Here is a 16,553-nt window from a genome sequence, read left to right as displayed (position 1 = left end):
CGAGTCTAGGACCGCAGGTGCGAAACCGCAGAAGCGGCCCTAGGGTCGCAGATGCGGTATGGGCGGAAGAGAGATGGGACCGCAGATGCGGTCGTTTAGCCGTAGATGCGGGACCGCATCTGTGATAAAGAGGGCGCAGAAGCGGAATGGGATGGGGAATCCCGGACCGCAGAAGCGGAATCTGGTCTAGCACCTGCGGAACCGCAAAAGCGGTTAGGAGACCGCAGGTACGGAAACTGCTGAGGCAGTGAGTGTCTTTAAAATCAGGGGTTTTGGCCATTTTTCTCTATTGTTACTCATGTTGGGGCGATTTTGGAGAGCTTCAAGAGGGGAATTTCTTCATCAACAATAAGGTAAGCTAACCCCACCTATCTTGAGTTAAATACATTGATTATGTACGGATTTGAGCATGGAATTTGTAGAAAACTTGGGGGTTGAGGGGAAACCTAGAAAATTTATATTCTTGGAATTTGACCACGATTTTGGGTATGGAATTGAGAGTAAATTATATATTTGAGTTCGTGGAATTATGAGTAAGCTTAATCTTCGAAAATTTTCGGAATTCGGGCACGTGGGTCCAAGGGCGATTTTGTCAACTTTTCGATCGGGGTTAGGAATTGTTATAAATTGGATTGTAATGATTAATTGAGCGTATATTAATGGATTTTCATAATTATCGACTAGTTTTGGAGCGTTGTGCATCAATTTGAGTCTTCGGAAGAGCGTGGAATGTCGGTTATAGATCTTGGGAGCGAGGTGAGTCTCCTTTCTAACCTTGTAAGAGGGAATTGTCCCCATATGTGAGTTAATTGGTTATGTGCTCCTATTTGTGGGGGATACGCATACACGAGGTGACGAGAGTCCCTACGTAGCTACTATTATGCTATTGTCCGGGTAGTTTGGGACCCAAGAGGATGTTATACTTGGATTATTTGTGAACTTATTGACAACTTGAATTTCTTAAATCACATTGAATTAGTAAATGAATTTCTAAACTGGTTAAAAGAGGATTGGCTTTCTTTGGAAAATTTCTCCGTGTGGACTTCTTGGTTGTCAGACTGTATGTGTTTATTTTTGCCTGCTGAATGCCTCGGCAGATTAAATAGATGCATCTATGGTTCGTGTTGTTCGACCCTCGGCAATGCGCAGTTTAAATATTGTTGGATCGGGTCGTACGACCTTGGCATGAGATGCACATGCTTGTATTGCTTGCCTGAGAATGTTATGCAATAATATTTGCCTTCCCGGACCAGATGTAGTTGATAAGCTTAATGAAAAGTAAACTTTGGAAATCCACACTTATTTGAGATGTTGTTTACCTGCTATCTGGTTTTACGAGTTTATAATTGTTTTATAAAAATCCATGATTTCCTCACATTTCACTATATTGTTATCAGACCGCTAGTAAGTGTCAAAGCCGACATCTCGTCTCTACTTCTTCGATATTAGAAAAGATACTCATTGAGTACACGTTATTTTCGTACTCTTACTATACTTCTGTGCATTTTTGTTGCACAGGCATATGTATATCTAGTGGCCTACTGGGCGTAGCAGCATGGTGGATACGGAGACATAGGTGAGTTGCACTTCTCGAGGCGACCCGCAGCCAGCATAGTCTCTTTCAGTTATATGTTTTTATTTCTTGTCTAATATTGTATTACAGACGGTTGTTGTATTTTATTTCCTTCTTAGTAGATGTTCATGCACTTGTGACACCGGGTTATGGGATGATTATTGGGTATCTTGAATTTACTTCCAAGCGTTCTTTTATTTACATTGTAAAGATTGTCTTTTACTAGTAGCATTGAAGGAAAAATCTTAGTTTTCAAAAATTGTTAAAATGAGAACTTAATCAAGTAATTTGGTTGGCTTGCCCGACAGCAGTGTCCGATGCCATCACGACCCTTGGTGGATTTTGGGTCGTGACACTACCAGTCCGGTCTTCTATCAAGCTACTCCTTCTATCGAAATTTCCTTCTGATTCATCTTCAACTGGATATTCCCTCTTGTTGTATCTCCACAAAGCCTCAACCTAGGCTTACCACACGAGACCCAAGCATAAAACCATACTATCTAAGACCCATAAATCGCTGAATATTCTCTCAAATACTTCCAGAAACACCACATCCCAGAATACTTTACTCTGAAGAGCTTCCTGCGAATCTAACTCTGTTACTTTTACTTTCCTGGTACTGATACATAGAATCCCATAAGTAACATAGAAATACCACAAGTCTTGACCTCTTCAAATGAAAACTCAGTTTCTAACCGCATATATAACTCTAAAATACTCGATTGCTCCCTGTAGAATCTTGAACACATTTGAACCGATCTCGAGAGTCATTCACTCTTATTCAAACTGCAATTTATTTGACCCAACGAACAGAACCACCCTTGCCTCATTGGCACTCCGACACCGCATAATGAAGTCCTCATCCCAATACAACCAAGCAACTTCCTGCTCTATGCACCGAGCATTCTTTACCAACCACAACTTAAGACCTCCAGTGGTTTTCTTACCATATGAAGCATAATATAACCTTTGTCAAAAAAAAATTCCTTTACTCGAGCCATACTCGGTCTCAATTTCCGCAAGCCATAACTAATTCACCTGCACGACTCAAACTGGAACCAACATAGCACCTAACTGTGCAATCAACCACTCACAGCAAACTCCTCTACTTGGCTCAAAGCTATGGATCAAAATACACTCAATAACTCATAACACTTATACTCTATTGATGCCACAATACCATAGTGAGATTAAATTCAGATCCTTTGCAAGCTTGTGAAAGCACAGATCATCTAGTACTTTAAATCTTTGGCAAATCTCACACTCATTCTCGCAATAGTTAAGCCCCCTCTCTCAAGCAACCCAAAATTCAAATTTCAACACTTACATTCCACTTGCACATGAGATCTTATAACAGCCACATAAGGGTCAGACAACCCCATAATTCTTCGCAGGAGATAACCCGCCTGCTTTGCCCTCAATTAACATTTCTGTATACCTTCCACCGTCACAAACCGTACGCAGTTACTTAGTCTTCTTGAGTCTGAACTCATACCACAACATGAAATCTACTTCACTCTCAACTGGGAAACATTGAAAGATCTTTCGTACACCCATAACTCGGGGCTACACCTCGAATCAAGATGAAAATCAAGCACCTAATAGTTCTTCTATCCTCCAGTAGACCTTCCTCGTCACTTCCAAGTCATATAGATACATCTCGCAGTACTAACATACTCATCACATAGTTATCCAACCGTCACTTCCGCTAATAGGGACGATACTGCACATATAAGTTCAAAACACTTGCTCACACAATCAGCACCTCGGTGCTCAAGCCATAGGCAAAGATCCGGCCTCAAGTCCTCCAGACTGGCCTCACATCAAACTCACAGGGATCACATCTCGCCCCTCGATCAAGGGATCACAAGCCATCAAGGCACATCTAATACTAAGCGCGCATGCGAACGCGTGGAAGGAATTTCAAGAGTTAGTTTTCAAGATGAATCAAGGACGCACGATAAGAATTCAAGAATGTGAAATTTTCCTAAAGGTTCTACAGCCTCTCGAGGATAAATACAGACGTCTCCGTACCGATTAGCGAGACTCTAATAAACCTGCTCATGACTCGTGAGACCTATGTAACCTAGGCTCTATTACCAACTTGTCACGACCCTAACCTCGAACCCAGTCGTGATGGCGCCTCTCGTGAAGACAAGGCTGGCCAATTTACACAATTCACCTTTTTAACAGTTAAATAACATAAAGATACTTCAAACATGACTCAATAGCAATATTTAGCGAAAATATAGATGACAAAACGGAAACCCAACCCGACACAGCCCTAACCGGGGTGTCACAATTCACGAGCATCTATTAGAGTATAAATACAACTACAAGGTCTGAAATACACAAAAAAAAACAAGACTGATGAGCAAAAAAGGGAGAGAAAACGGTGCTGCGAACGCTGGTAGCCACCTTGCTAAACTCCGATAACTCTGGCACCGATTAGCCAAAACCTACTATCGGGTGTATAAATACTTGCATCTGTACATAAGGTGCAGGGAGTAAAGTGAGTACTCCAACTCAGTGAGTAATAAAGGTAAATAACAACTGAGCAGTAAGAAATCACGTAAGGCAAACCAACATGTTGTATAGAAGCAGTGTAAAACCTTTGAGAAAAGCAATGAAACTGTGAAATCTTTAGAAACATATTAGCTCAGTTTAAAACCCTCTTTCGAAAATGACTTTTTCAATAGTTACGCAAATGAATGCAAAATAGTTAGTGTCGATAAGCACAGAACATCTGCCCCGCGGGCACAAATACCATAGTATAACAGGTAAAATGCCCAGTAAATATGAAAGATGAACACATAAAGGTTTGCCCCTTGGGCAATCTCTCAAAACAATACCAGCCCCTCGGGCTCACTCTCAGAATAATATCAGCCCCTCGGGCTCACTCTTAGAACAATATCAGCCCCTTGGGCTCACTCTTAGATCATGATGGGTACCCACGCTCACTGTGGGTGTGCAGACTCTGGAGGGGCCCCTTATGGCCCAAGCGCTATATCAAGCCACCTCGTGGCATCATCTCTCAGCACTAGGCCTCACATCACTCGGCACTCGACATCACATCACTCAAGCCACCTCATGGCATATAAAAGTGTCTCAGGCCCTCGGCCTCATATCACTCAGCATATTCTCACATATGGCCCTCGGCCTCACTTAGTCCAAAAATCATCACAAGCCCCTCGGGCATTAGTAAAACAGTAGTTCTCATCCAAAATATCATTTAGAAATATCATTTAAGTCTCAAAACTGAGTAAGAGTGGCTGAGTTATAACACAGTAGGAAACAACAGGACTGAGTTCAAGTAATAAATCAATACAGTGAGGAAATAGTGATAAAAATCTCTGGAGGGTTCAAATAGTTGGCACGAAGCCCAAATATGGCAATCAACCCAAATCATGATGATAACAAATAAGTTTCAGTAAAATACGCGGTAAAATCATCAATCGGGATGGACCAAGTCACAATCCCCAATAGTAAATGACCCCACGCTCATTATCAAGCGCGTGTCTCACCTCAATATAGCACTACGATGTGCAATCCGGGATTTCAAACCCTCAGAGCATCATTTACAATCATTACTCACCTCGAACCGGCTACAACTCGAGCTCGCTACGCCTTTGCCTCTCTAATTGGCCTCCACGCACATCGAATCTATCCAAAATTAGAACGAATACATCACAATATGCTAAGGGAGCAAAGCCCAAGCGAAAACAATCGAAAAATATCAAAAATCCCGAAATTAGCAGAACTCGAGCCCCGGGCCCACTTCTCAAAACTTAGAAATTTTTACATCATTAGATTCCTATCACCCCACGAGTTCATACATATCAAAAGTTCCCAAATCCGACCCCAAATGGTCCTCCAAATCCCCAATCAAAGATTCAAAATCCCAAGCCCTAGATTTTACAATAGATTCGAGTTTTAGGTTCGAAAATCTTACCTCCAAATATTTTTCCTTGAATCCCTCTTTGATTTCCTTCAAAAAGCTCTCAAAAGGACCAACTATGGAGGAAAAATGACCCAAAATCGCGGATGAAATAACTTAAAACATTCTTCCCAGGGGTTTTCACATCGGCGACATCACCACCGCTCATGCGGTCATTTTCTCCGCATCTGCGGAATCCACTTGACGAGCCAAAACTGCATCTGCGGTACTCTGCCGCATCTGCGGGTCCACAGGTGCGGTTCCTATTCTGCATTTGCGGTTTCTGACCTCTCTCCTCAAATGCGCACATGCGATGCCTAGAAGCAACAATCTTCTGAAATCTCTTAAGTCCAAAACTTTCCCGTTAACCATTCGAATTCACCCCGAGGCCCCTGGGACATCAACCAAAAGCACCAACATGACCCAATACCTTATAAAACTTGTTCCAATCATCAAAGCACCTCAAACAACATCAAATTACTCAAAACACATCGGACTCAAGCCTAAATTTTGAGAAATCTTCTGAAATACGTTTTTGATAAAAAAAAAACCAACCAAAACATGTCTGAATGACCTGAAATTTTGCACACACATCCCAAATGAGATAACAAAGCTACTGCAACTCTCGGAATTCCATTCTGACCCCCGGATCAAAATCTCGCCTATCAATCGGAAATCGCCAAAATATCAACTTCGCCAATAGAAGCCTAATTCTACTCCGGACCTCCAAAACCCATTCTGATCACACTCCTAAGTCACAAATCACCTCCTGAAGCTAACCGAACCATCGGAACTCACATCTGAGCCCTTTAACACAATAGTCAACATCCGGTTGACTTTTTTCAAATCAAACCTTCTTAAAAGAGACTAAGTGTCTCATTCCTTACCAAATCCTCTCCGAACACAGACTAATCAACTTGATCACATAAAACATGGATAACGGAGCATAAAGAAGTAGAAATGGGGAAAAATGGAGCGGTAACTCATGAGACGACTGGCCGGGTCATCATAGGAATACTAGGACCAAACTACTATATCTCCCTAGCACTTAGACAAAACCCAGAAAAAACCCCCCAATACAACATCCGAAAAGGCAGCGACAAGATAATATTTGTGATCATTGCTCATCAATGACAGAAGCCTTTAAACGAATAAACTACAAAAATGAAATCTTGGCACAAGAAAGACAAAACTTATGGAGCAGGTAAAGGTATTAGAACACAGGGTACAAGCATTAAGATTTGAATTGACACAAACCCAGACTTAAGTTATTCCTCAGCAAGACACATAGATGAACATTCCAAAATAGAGTTCTCCATCTCAAGCAAAAATGGATGAGAAGGGTGTGCATTCTCCAATGAATGCAGCAAGATCTACTGTATTGAATAATGATACAGCTAGTCCGGTTCAAACGGTGACCGGTAAAGATATATCAAATCCGTTAATGGCTGTCACTTTGCCAAAAAGTGAAGATGAAGGTTCATCGAGACGAAGACTACCCAGACCATTAACATAGGGAGAAGCATTAAGAAAGAAGGATATAATTTCAAAAAAGAAAAAAATGAGAAAATAGAAAATATAATCAAACAAACATTAGAAAATTTCTTTCAAGAAAAAGAAGAACAAGACAAACATATGGTTAAGAATCCAAGTCCAAGTCCAAGTCCAAATCCAGAAAGAACTCAAAATTCAGGAGAAGATGATTACTACGAAGACAACCTAAATTATCAAGGCACCTCAGGTGAAGACAAGGCTAGCCAGTCCACACAGAACACTTCTTTAAGCAGTTAATTATAATAAAACGGTTTAAAGCATGATTTAATAGCAATAATTCACGGAAATATAGATAACAATAGAAGAAACCATCCCGACACAGCCCAAACCGGGTGTCACCAGTCATGAGCAACTAAGGATCCTGATACGAGTCTACTAAATACAATATCTGGTACAACTGTTTGAAGGACATAAAAGTAATAAGATAAGGGAGACGTGGGGGCTGCGGATGCCAACAACTACCTCATAGTCTCCCAAACACTGCCTGGACTAGAGGAAATCAGCACTCAGGAGCGGGACCTACTACGCTTGAATCTGCACATAGGGGTGCAGTGAGTAAAGTGAGTACTCCAACTCAGTAAGTAATAAATATAAATAATGGCTGAAATCAAGAAATCACGTGAAAACACAAAGCAACCTATCCTGAAGTAGTAAAATCACTTAAAACAGTAAATCGGTGAAATATCAAGTAAATTTTACTTTTTCAACTAGTAAAACAAGTAATTCGGCAGGTAATTAACAAATAGAAATCCACCCCTCGGGCAACAACTCAGAACAGTACCAGCCCCTCGGGCTCACTCTCAGAATAATATCAGCCCCTCGGGCTCACTCTCAGATTAGTATCATCCCTTCGGGCTTACTCTCAGAACACAATGGGTACTCACGCTCATTGAGGGTGTGCAGACTCCGGAGGGGCCCCTTACGGCCCAAGCGCAATATCAAGCCATCTCGTGGCATCATCTCTCAGCTCTCGGCCTCACATCACTCAATCCACCTCGTGGCGTGTAAATGTATCTCAGGACCTCGGCCTCATATCACTTAGTGTATCCTCACGTCTGGCCCTCGGCCGCACTCAGTCAGAAAATCATCGCAAGCCCCTCAGGAATTTGTAAAACAGTAGTGCTCAGAGCAAAACATCAATTAGAAATATCATTTATGTCTCAAAACTGAGTAAAAGTGGCAGAGTTGTAAAACAGTGGAAAAACAACAGGACTGAGTTCAAGTAAAAAATCAATACAATGAGGAAATAGTGATAAATATCCCCGGAGAGTTCAAATAGTTGGCATGAAGCCCAAATATGGCAATCAGCCCAAACCATAATGATAACAAACAAGTTTCAGTCAAATACGCGGTAAAATCATCAATCGGGACAGACCAAGTCACAATCCCCAATAGTAAACGACTCCACACTCATCATCAAGCGTGTGTCTCGCCTCAATATAGCACTACGATGTGCAATCCGGAGTTTCAAACCCTCAGGACATCATTTACAATCATTACTCACCTCGAACCAGCTACAACTCTAGCTCGCGACGCCTTTGCCCCTCGAATCGGCCTCCACGCACGTCGAATCTATCCAAAATCAGAACGAATACATCACAATATGTTAAGGGAACAAATCCCAAGCAAAAACAATCGAAAAATATCAAAAATCCCGAAATTAGCAAAACCCGAGCCCCGGGCCCACTTCCCGAAACTCAGAAATTTTCACATCGTTAGATTCCTTATCACCCCACGAGTTCATACATATCAAAAGTTCTCCAATCTGACCTCAAATTGTCCTCCCAATCCCAATTCAAATGCTCAAAATCCCGAGCCCTAGTTCTTCCATTTTTACCTTACGTTTCATGATTTTCTAGGTAGATTTCACAATAGATTCGAGTTTTGGGTCCGAAATCCATACCTCCAAACGTTTCTCCTTGAATCCCTCTTCGATTTCCTTCAAAACGTTCTCAAAAAGACCAACTATGGAGTAAATGAGCTTCAAAATCGCGGATGAAATGAATTAAAATATTCTACGGTACCGCTTCTGCGGTTATTTCTTCGCATCTGCGGAATTCACTTAATGAGCCAAAATCGCATCTGCGGTACACTGCCGCATCTGCGGTACACTGCCACATCTGCGACTCCGCAGGTGCGGTCCTTATTCCGCATATGCGGTTCCTGACCTTTCTCCACAAATCTGTATCTGCGGAAAATCTTTTTCACCAGCGATGCCGCACCTGCGGTACCCAAACCGTAGGTGCGAAAACACTAGAAGTAGCAGAAATTCTGGAATCACTCAAGTCCAAAATTCTTTCCGTTAGCCATCCGAAATCACCCTGAGGCCCTCGGGACCTCAACCAAAAGCACAAACATAACCCAATACCTTATTCAAACTTGTTCCCATCATCAAAACACCTCAAACAACATCAAATTACCCGAAACACATCAGATTCATGCCTAATTTTTGAGAAATCTTCTGAATACGCTTTCGATCAAAAACCCAACAAAACCACATCTGAATGAACTAAAATTTTGCACACACATCCTAAATGACATAACGAAGCTACTAAAACTCTCAGAATTCCATTCCGATCCCTACATCAAAATCTCGCCTATCAACCAGAAATCGTCAAAATACCAACTTCGCCAATTCAAGCCAAATTCTACTCTGGACCTCCAAAACCCATTCCGATCAAACTCCTAAGTCATAAATCACCTTCCGAAGCTAACCAAACCATCAGAACTCACATCCGAGCCCTCTAACACATAAGTCAACATCGTGTTGTCTTTTCCAACATAAACCTTCTTAAAAGAGACTAAGTGTCTCATTTCTTACCAAATCCACTCCGAACACCAATTAATCCACTCGATCACATAAAACACGGATAACGGAGCATAAAGAAGTAGAAATGGGGGAAACAGAGCGGTAACTCATGAGATGACTGGCCGGGTCGTCACATCCTACCTAACTTAAACAAACATTCGTCCTCGAACGAGTCAAGAAACATACCTGAAGTCTCGAATAGGTGAGGATATCTGCTCCGCATATCTCGCTCGGTCTCCCAGGTAGCCTCCTCCACGGGCCGACCTCTCCACTGCACTTTCACTGAAGCTATATCCTTTGACCTTAACTTCCGAACCTAGCGACCCAAAATAGCTACTGACTCCACATTATAGGTCAAATCATCATCCAACTGAACCGTGCTGAAGTCCAAAATATGAGACGGATCCCCAATATACTTTCGTAGCATAGAAACATGAAATACTGGATGCACACTCTACAAGTTGGGTGGCCAAGCAAGCTCATAAAACGCCTCCCCAATCCTCCGAAGCACCTCAAAATGTCCAATGAACTGAGGACTCAATTTTACTTTCTTCCCGAATCTCATAACACCCTTCATGGGTGAAACCTTCAACAGAACGTTCTCACCAACCACGTAGGACACATCTCGAACCTTCCGGTCCGCATAACTCTTCTGCCTCGACTGCGCTGTACGAAGCCTCTCCTGAATCATCTTCACCTTCTCTAAGGCATCCTGAACCAAATCTGTCCCCAATAGCCTAGCCTCGCCGGGCTCGAACCAACCAACTGGAGATCTATACCGCCTCCCATAAAAAGCCTCACATGGAGCCATCTGAATACTCAATTAGTAGTTGTTGTTGTAGGCAAACTTTGCAAGCGGTAGAAACGCATCCCATGAACCTCCGAAATCAATAGCACAAGCACGCAACATGTCCTCCAATATCTGAATAGTACACTTGGACTGCCCGTCCGTCTGAGGATGAAAAATTGTGCTCAACTCCACCTGAGTACCCAACTCTCTTTGCACGGCTCTCCAAAACTACGATGTAAACTGAGTACCCCGATCTGAAATGATAGAAACTGGAACACCATGCAGCCGAACAATCTCCCGAACGTATAACTCTGCTAACCGCTCTGAAGAATAAGTAGTACACATAGGAATGAAGTGCGCATACTTGTGTCAGCTGATCCACAATCACCCAAATAGCATCGAACTTCTTCAAAGTCCGTGGAAGTCCAAAAACGAAGTCCATAGTGATCCTCTCCCACTTCCACTCAGGAATAACCATCTGCTGAAGCAAGCCACCCAGTCTCTGATGCTCATATTTCACCTGCTGACAATTGAGACACCGAGCTACAAATCCCACAATATCTTTCTTCACAATAGTGCTACCTCAAATCCTAATACATCTTCGTGGCACCTGGATGAATGGAATACCGCGAGCTATGGGCCTCCTCTAGAATCAACTCTCTAAGCCCATCCAAATTGGGCACACAAATCCGGCCATGCATCCTCAACACCCCATCATCACCAATGGTCACATCTCTAGCATCATCATGCTGAACTCTGTCCTTAAGGACAAGCAAATATGGATCATCATACTGGCACTCTCTGATGCAATCATACAAGGAATACCGAGAAGCTACACACGCCAACAACCGACTAGGCTCCGAAATATCCAACCTCACGAACCGATTGGCCAAGTCCTGAACATCAACTGCAAGAGGTCTCTCCCCAACTGGGATATATGCCAAACTCCCCATGCTCACTGCCTTTCGCCTCAAAGCATCGACCACCACATTGGCCTTTCCCGAATGGTACAATATAGTGATATCATAATCCTTAAGCAACTCCAACCATCTCTGCTGCCTCAAATTAAGATCCTTTTGTTTGAACAAATGCTGAAGACTGTGATGATCGGTGAATACCTCACAAGATACGCCATACAAATAATGCCTCCAAATCTCAATGCATGAACTATGGCAGCCAACTCCAAATCATGAACAGAGTTTTTCTTCTCATCGGACTTCAACTGACGAGAAGTATAAGCAATAACTCTACCCTCCTACATCAATACACAAGCAATCCCAATGCTCGAAGTATCACAATACATGGTATATGAACCTGAAGCTGATGGTAAAACCAACACTGGAGCTGTGATCAAAACTGTCTTGAGCTTCTGAAAGCTCTCCTCACAGTCATCCGACCATACAAATGAAACACCCTTCTGAGTCAACTTGGTCAATGGCTATGCGATAGATAAGAATCCCTAAACAAACCAGCGATAATAGCCTGCCAACCCAAGAAAGCTACGAATCTCTGTGGCTGAGGACGGTGTAGGCCAACTCTAAACCGCCTCAATCTTCTTTGGATCGACCTGAATACCCTTGCTGGACACCACGTGCTCCAAGAAAGCCACTGAACTGAGCCAAAACTCACACTTGGAGAACTTTGCATAAAGCTTCTCCTCTCTCAATCTCTGCAACACAACTCTCAAATGCTCCACGTGCTCCTCCAGGCTATGAGAGTACACCAGAATATCATCAATGAAGACTATAATGAACGAATCAAGATAAGGCCGAAACACACTGTTCATCAAATGCATGAACATTGTTGGGGCATTGGTTAGCCCGAAAGATATCACAAGGAACTCATAATGACCATATCTGGTCCTGAAAGCAGTCTTATGAATATCTGAATCCCTGATCTTCAACTAGTGATAGCCTGAACAAAGATCAATCTTGGAGAACACTCTTGCTCCCTGAAGCTGGTCAAACAAATCATCAATTCGAGACAAAGGATACTTGTTCTTAATTGTTACCTTGTTCAATTGCCTATAATCAATGCACATTCTCATGGTGTCATCCTTCTTCTTAACAAATAGGACTACCGCACCCTAAGGTGACACACTAGGCCAAATGAACCCCTTATCGAGGAGTTCCTGAAGCTCTTCTTTCAATTCATTCAACTCCGCTGGTGCCATACGATATGGCGGAATAGAAATGGGCTGAGTGCCCGGCACCAGGTCAATACCAAAATCAATATCCCTATTCGGTGGAATGCCCGGAAGGTCTGTAGGAAATACATCGGGAAAATCCCTCACAACTGGAACAGAATCAATACTGGGAGTCTCAGATCCAACCTCTCTCAAAACGCTAGATATGGAAGACAACCCTTCCCAACCATACGTTGGGCCTTCAAGAAAGAGACCACTCTACTAGGAACATAATCAGTCACACCACGCCACTCGATCTGCGGCACACCTGGCATAGCCAAAGTGACTGTCTTAGCATTACAGTCTAGAATAGCACGACGCGGAGATAACCAATCTATGCCCAAAATGACATAAAAATCCACCATGCTCAATAGCAATAGATCCACTCGGGTCTCCAAACCCCCAATAGTCACCACACATGACTGGTACACACAGTCTACAACAACAGTATCGCCCACCGGGGTAGATACATGAACAGGTAAAGCAAGAAACTTATGGGGCTTACCCAAATAATGAGCAAAGTATGAGTACACATAAGAAAAGGTGGAACTGGGATCAAATAATATAGAGGCATCTCTATGGCAGACTGAAACAATACCTGTAATAACAACATTTGAATTAATGACGTCGGGTCTACCTGGGAGTGCATAGAAACGGGCTTGACCACCCCCTGATCGACCTCCCCCTCTGGGGAGACCCCTAGCTGCCTGAACTCCACCCCTAGCTGGATGGGCGAGTGGTGAATTAACTGGAGCAGAAGTCGAAGGCTGACCCCTCTGCTGGGACGAACTAGTAACATGACGAGGACACTGCCTCCACAGATGCCCAAACTCCCCACACTCAAAACAACTCCGAGGTGCTAGAGAAGGGGACTGAAGGGAACCCCTCGTACTGGAGTGACTAGCTGATGCACTCGTCATAGAAGAACCCTGAGCTGGCGGGGCACGAGATGAACTCTGAGCTGAGAGGGCGCTGAGTGAAGGCTGGCCTTACTGAGACCCATGATAACCACAACCTGAAGATGCCCCGCGATACTCTGGACGGGCTGACTGAGTAGGCCTGAAAGAATGACCTTTACCATGCTGGAACTGGCCCCTCGAAGGAGCACCACTGTAACTGCCTAATCCTCGAGGCGTCTTGGTCTCCCTCTCCTCTCGCTCCTGACGGCGAACAGTCTCAATCTCGCGAGCGATATCAACCACCTCGTCGAATGTAGCACCCAACACCCTCTCTCTGGTCATAAGAATACAAAGATGATAGTTAATGCCATCAACAAATCTCCTGATCCTCTCACGATCTGTCGGAACCATCCAAACGGCATGACGAGCCAACTCAGAAAACCTCGACTCATACTGTGACACAGTCATATCCCCCTGCCTCAACCACTCAATCTATCTACGCAGCTCCTCTCTGCGAGACTACGGCACATACTTCTCCAAGAAGAGAACGGAGAACTCCTGCCAAGTGAGGGGCGCTGCTCCCACTGGCCTACGCCTTTCATATGCCTCCCACCAAGTAAAGGAAGCCCCAGAAAACTAAAAGGTGGTAAATGCCACACCACTAAACTCAAGAATCCCTACTGTACGGAGCATCCGTTGGCACTTATCTAGAAAACCCTAGGCATCCTCGCCCTCAGCACCACTGAATGATGGAGGCTGGAGTCTACCAAACGTCTCAAGACGACTCTGCTCATCATCCGGCATAACTGGTACCATGAACTCCTGAGTTGGTTCAACCGGCTGGGCTGGAGGTGCCCCCGATATCTGAAGTCCTTGCCCTACCTGCTCAGGTGTGCGAGTAGCGGGGGTCTGATTGCCTCCCCCAACCTATGAGTAGCTACTAATGTAGTGGTTGAAACTACCTGAGCCAGGCCAATGCAAACTGATAAGATCTGTGCCAAGGCCTCCTGAAGACCCGGAATCAGAATGGGCACAACTGGTATCTAACTGGTGCTGCTGGAGCATCCATAGTTGGAGCCTGATCCGGAGCTAGGGCAGCTGGTGGATCTACAGGTGCTGCCATCGCTGCTCTGCCTCTGCGATGACCACGACCACGTCCACGACCTCTGGTGGTCTCAGCTCGTGGCACTAGTGGTCGTCCACCTCGTCCGGTAGCTCGCGTCCTCACCATCTGTGAGAGAATAGAATAACATAAGTTCAGTACTCAGAATAACAAGTTCGCACGACAAGGATTTCAAGAATGTGAAGTTTTTCCTAAAGGTTCTGCAGCCTCTCGAGGATAATACAGATGTCTCTGTACCGATCCGCGAGACTCTACTAAACATGTTCATGACTCGTGAGACCTAAGTAACTTAGGCTCTAATACCAACTTGTCACGACCCAAACCCCGAACCCGGTCGTGATGGCGCCTCTCGTGAAGACAAGCCCAGCCAGTCCAACACAGTACACTTCTTTGAGCAGTTAATTATCATAAAACGGTATAAAGCATGATTTAATTGTAATAAGTCATGGAAATATAGATAACAATAGAAGAAACCATCCTGACACAGCCCAAACCGGGGTGTCACAAGTCATGAGCAACTAAGGATCCCGATACGAGTCTACTAAATACAACATATGGTACAACAGTATGAAGGACATAAAATTAATAAGATAAGGGAGATGCGGGGACTGCAGACGCCAACAGATACCTCGTAGTCTCCGAAACACTGCCTGGACTGGAGGAAATCAGCACTCAGGAGCAGGACCTGCTACGCCTGAATCTGCACACAAGGGTGCAGGGAGTAAAATGATTACTCCAACTCAGTGAGTAATAAACATAAATAATGGCTGAAAGCAAAAAATCACGTGAAAGCACAAGGCAATCTATACCGAAGCAGTAAAATACTTAAAACAGTAAATCACTGAAATATCAAGTAAATTTTACTTTTTCAACCAATAAAACAAGTAATTCGGCGCGTAATTAACAAATAGAAATCCGCCCCTCGGGCAATAACTCAGAACAGTACCATCCCCTCGGGCTCACTCTCAAAATAATATCAGCCCCTCGGGCTCACTCTCAGATTAGTATCAGTCCCTCGGGCTCACTCTCAGATCAGTATCATCCCTTCGGGCTCACTCTCAGAACACAATGGGTACTCGCGCTCATTGAGGGTGTGCAGACTCCGGAGGGGCCCCTTACGGCCCAAGCGCAATATCAAGCCATCTCGTGGCATCAACTCTCAGCTCTCGGCCTCACATCACTCAAGCCACCTCGTGGCGTGTAAATGTATCTCAGGACCTTGGCCTCATATCACTTAGTGTATCCTCACGTCTGGCCCTCGGCCGCACTCAGTCAGAAAATCATCGCAAGCCCCTCAGGCATTTGTAAAACAGTAGTGCTCAGAGCAAAACATCAATTAAAAATATCATTTATGTCTCAAAACTGAGTAAAAATGGCAGAGTTGTAAAACAGTGGAAAAACAACAGGACTGAGTTCAAGTAATAAATCAATACAGTGAAGAAATAATGATAAAAATCCCTGGAGGGTTCAAATAGTTGGCACGAAGCCCAAATATGGCAATCATCCCAAACCATGATGATAACAAATAAGATTCAATAAAATACGCGATAAAATCGTCAATCGGGACGGACCAAGTCACAATCCCCAATAGTAAACGACTCCACGCTCATCATCAAGAATGTGTCTCACCTCAATATAGAACTATGATGTGCAATCCGGGGTTTCAAACCATCAGGACATCAT

This window comes from Nicotiana sylvestris, chromosome 12 (genome assembly GCF_000393655.2).
Source record: "Nicotiana sylvestris chromosome 12, ASM39365v2, whole genome shotgun sequence".
Lineage (NCBI taxonomy): Eukaryota > Viridiplantae > Streptophyta > Magnoliopsida > Solanales > Solanaceae > Nicotiana > Nicotiana sylvestris.
The sequence above is the reverse complement of the archived record's forward strand: the minus strand, read 5'-3'. Positions refer to the sequence as shown.